Source organism: Macrobrachium nipponense, chromosome 45 (genome assembly GCF_015104395.2).
Source record: "Macrobrachium nipponense isolate FS-2020 chromosome 45, ASM1510439v2, whole genome shotgun sequence".
NCBI lineage: Eukaryota > Metazoa > Arthropoda > Malacostraca > Decapoda > Palaemonidae > Macrobrachium > Macrobrachium nipponense.
This window is the reverse complement of record NC_061105.1, coordinates 49,359,842-49,364,841: the sequence shown is the minus strand read 5'-3', so window position 1 is coordinate 49,364,841 and position 5,000 is coordinate 49,359,842. Positions and strand designations below refer to the sequence as shown.

Genomic DNA, 5,000 nt, shown 5'->3' with positions numbered 1-5,000 from the left:
ACTTTGGATCGTGTTGGTGTGTTTCTGCCGTCACCCATGTTCATGCATGGCCAACTGTATGTGGCGATGAGCAGAGCAACTGACTCTGCCAACTTGAAATTAAGTTGTGGACAAACTGATAATATTGTGTACAAAGAGGTTCTGTAGTAGGTATATATAAAAATCGCTCTTATTCTAATATTGCTGAAGAAATAGTACATATAAATTTTTCACTTCTGCACCTGTATTTTATCACCCATCGTAGATGGGTAAGTTTGCTAGTTAGATTTAATTTGGACTCAGCATACTTTGGTGTGAGCATACTATGCAATATTTAATTGGATTTATTAACATAAAATTGAGTTCCTTTTTATCATGTTATAATCCCTTGCTATTGCAAAGGAAAACAGCATATGACGTCAGATATTTCATTATAACCAGCTCAAGCAGAAAGATTAAATGTTTAGGAGAAAATCATTCAATATTTCAGAAATTACAGTGACGTAATGAAAGCACTTTCCTTTACGAAAAGCACCCATCAGTCTCTGACAAACACATCCGCATTTTCACAAATATTCCTACATCCATTCATAAGCTCAAACATATATATATATATATATATATATATATATAATATATATATATATATATATATATATATATGTACAATATATATATATATGTATAATATATATATATATATATATATATATATATATATATATATATAGTATAAATAATGAAATAGATACACAAGAAACACATTAATGGATCGTACAATACTAATAAAAATTCTTCTCGAAACTGTTTGAAAATGGATCTTGGCGAAGCTTTGAATGCATTACTGAATTGCGTTTCGAAAAGTATGAGTCGACGAGCCTGGAAAAGAACTTCCAGGAAAAGAGCTTCCAAAGCTGGAATACTGGAAGAATACGTGCGCTGTATCAAAACTGAATTTCGATTTCTGTTGCAATTCGTAATGAAGATGAAGGGATCATCTATCACCACCAGATGCATAATTTATGAAAACACAATTACATTCGTTAGTGGATCGTTGTACGTTATCATAATCAATACTATTTCCTTTTATTCAGTGGCAACATGAATGTAAACACAAACCACTGCACATTGTAACTATCATCTCCGCCATGTATTTCCGAAAGGTTTGACCTTCTGTATTATATACTGCATCATATATTGATGTTTATACTAAGGAACGATTATTAAACCTTACCTTCTAAAACCCTGGAGACTCAACCTTGATGCAACCTTGCGTTTCTTCAGTCATCCCAAGGGCAGAGTTATTTCCATCTCAGTCATTTGTGTTTCCTGTTGGAAAGAAGTGTAAAGACGTGAATTAAAGTATCCCTTATAACCATAACAAAGCTGCCTATTTCACACAGGTAGAGCAAATGGCGAAATATTTAAAAGCCAGCTCAGTTCTATAAGAAATAATACATCAACTCAGTACTTCTACTGTCTTTCTCTAGGCCACACATGTATATGGCAAAGTCTTTGGTTGATGCCATGGTACCAACTGGAAATCTTTGAAAACCTCAAAAATGGCAAAGAAAAAAAATGCTTTTGTTGATTCCGCATGTGTGGACTAAACCTAGGCTGAACTAATTAATTAGAATATAATTATTTTTTCTGTATATAACATAAATGAGAACGTGTCGGAATGAAGTAATAACAGTACACGGCAATGAAAATTCTAATACTGTAATTCTCTGATGAGGCATAAAAAAAAACACACACACACACACACACACAAATAATTTGGTTCAACAAAATTGGGTCTATAATCCTGTCTAGTTCTTACACCCGGAACACAACTCTTTCCAAATCTCCCATGAATCCTCAACCGATTTCTCTTAAATTTAAATCCCCCTAATGAGAAATGTTTCCTTGATATAACGTCCTTTGTCTGAATTGAACTGAGCTGAATATGGAATTTAGGCCAAAGGGTAAGCACTGGGACTTATGAGGTTATTCAGCGTTGAAACTGACAGTAAAAGGGCTGAAAGGTGTAACAGGAGGAAAACCTCGCAGTTGCGCTATGAAGCAATTGTTAGGAGGGTGGAATGATGGAAGAAATAGAATATGAAAGGAGGGAAAGTAAAAGGAACGAAAAGGATTGCAGCTAGGGGCCGAGGGCACGCAAGAAAGAACCTTAAGTAATGCTTACAGTGCACCGCATGAGGTACACTGACGGCACTTAACCCGCTACGGGAAACGATTTTTGTCTAACACGGTACATCCCCCGCTGCGCCTCCCACAGGATTATCAACGGCTTCACCCCACACTTTAGCTGTTCCTTAGACCTGACCCCTCCCCCAAAAACTATGTTCTGATGAAAAGTTTAAAAGGAATCAGCTTCAGTCATTATGGCCTCGTGTCGAGGTTCTAAGAAAGATTTGGAATGTCTCTCCGATTTGATGGCAGCGATTTTCTTCATATGATAATCATCCACTTTCCACGCTTCCTTGCTCAGTTCACTTGACGTGACAACTTCGAGAACGTATTTTTTTTTCTATTAATTTGTTTGTTTATTCAAGATCACTGATTGGCGAGTGTTCGATTACCAACAGGTGAGGGACAGCTCTTCCATGTTTTCCCAAATTGGATTCAATATTGGTGTTGATAAGCGTCTCTAAAAAGTGCAAGCAAATCAGGAAGGTAAGAGGCCACACAATGGCACACGTACACACACATAATCAATATATATATATATATATATATATATATATATATATATATATATATATATATATATATATATATATATATATATATATATATACATATATATATATATATATATATATAATATATATATATATATATATATATATATATATATATTATATATATAATATATATATATATATATATATATATATATATATATATATATATATATATATATATATATTATGATGTTACAGTTTTTCGCTGCAAGAGCGTTCTTAATATAATTTATATAAATTTCTATAAACTTTTTTATTTTCTATGCGTTTATACTTTATGGAGCCTATAATATATACATATACATAAATACACACATATTTCTATAAACTTATATATATATAAGTTAGTAAGTATGTTTAGATTTCAGTGCTTACCTTGACTTGAACTTCATTACAGATAACGGGAATTATATTGTTATCGAATCCAATTCCTACAATACGTAAGTATTCGGAAAGTGAGTTGATGTTTCTAATTATTTTAGAAAATTATTACATCAGGAACCTTCATTTTTTTCACATCATGCCTTTCTATGCAAGTTGCGCGCGTGGGCTCATACGCATGTGCACACGCTCTCACAAGCTATATATATATATATATATATATATATATATATATATATATATGTATATATATATATATATATAATATATATATATATAATATGTATGTATATATATGTGTATATATATATATTATATTATATATATATATGATATATATATATATATATATATATTTATTCTATATATATATATATATATGCACATATATATATATATATATATATATATATATATATATATATATCTCTATACATATATATTTCTTTATCTATATATATATATCTAGTATATCCTATATATATATATCTTGGATATATATATATAATATATATATATATATATATATATATATATATCTATATTTATATATATATGCAGTATATATATATATATATATATATATATATATAATATATATATATATATACACATATCTATACATACATATATATATATATATCCATATATATATCTATATATATATATATAGCTTGTGAGCGTGTGTGCACATGCGTATGAGCCCACGCGCGCATTTGCATAGAAATGCATGAAAAAATGTGAAGGTTCCTGATGTAATAATTTTCTAAAATAATTAGAAACATCAACTCACTTTCCGAATACTTACGTATTGTAGGAATTGGATTCGATAACAATATAATTCCCGTTATCTGTAATGAAGTTCAAGTCAAGGTAAGCACTGAAATCTAAACATACTTACTAACTGTCTTCTCATAATCAACCTGGATAAAAAGGAAAAAAAAAAACACCAAAATTACAAATTCCAAAACTAATTTCGCAACGCATTTCACACAATTAGAATCCAGGTCAGGTTCGACTATAACAGACTTCATCTATTTAAGTCGTGTGGTAGAGAGTTATGGTTTCATCTAGAATAAATGTATATTTAAAAAGGGGCGCGCCATAAAATTTGCATACGCCAATTCAATTACGCTAAATGAACAGACATCGGTTAGGATTTATGTCGGTGCTCTCGAAATGGATATAAACACCGAGATTGTCGGTAGGCAATTATGGTAATGAACGCTATACGTTACCAAGTATTAGGATGAGTATGCTGATGCGTAACACTGAACCTTCACGTGCTTGAACGAGGTTGCCAATTCGAAGGCACTGTATACAAAGCAGACGTGTTAGGAAATATGCCAAAAATAAGTTAAGTATATCTTAGTTTAACCAGACCACTGAGCTGATAACCAGTTCTCCTAAGGTTGACCCGAAGGATTAGATATTTTTACGTCGCTAGGAACCAATTGGTTACCTAGCATTGTGACCTACATCTTATTGTGGGATCCGAACCACATTATATAGAGAAATGAATTTCTAATCACCAGAAACAAATTCCTCTGATTCCATTTTGGCAGAGCGGGGAATCGAACTCCCGACTACCGAATCGGTAGGCGAGCACGTAACCCACTCTTCCAACGAGGAACTAGGAAATATGCTAAAGCTTATTTTCTACTAAAATTAGCTGGATCAAGAAGATTCTTCCATTTTCAGATTATGGCAAAGGACCTGTACATTGAGGAATATTTCTCTGATCTTGGTAGGAAAAACTGTTTGCATATTCTGGTGGGGAAAAAGTCAGCTCTTCAGAACACCACTTAGAATTCGAGTACCATGAAATCAACATCCGAAAGTATAATAATAGAAATGTTGAACCACTTTATTCTTTTCTCCAACGGTCAC

At 31.9% G+C, this 5,000-nt stretch overlaps 1 long non-coding RNA gene across 1 annotated transcript in view; it reads right to left on the bottom strand.

The window, feature by feature from the left end:
• Nucleotides 1-1,211: 1,211 nt before the first annotated feature.
• LOC135214161 (uncharacterized) overlaps nt 1,212-5,000 on the bottom strand; it is a 20,351-nt gene continuing 16,562 nt past the window's right edge. The window contains exon 3 of the long non-coding RNA XR_010314308.1: nt 1,212-1,308. This is a non-coding gene — a long non-coding RNA (uncharacterized LOC135214161). The remainder of the gene's footprint in view (nt 1,309-5,000) is intronic.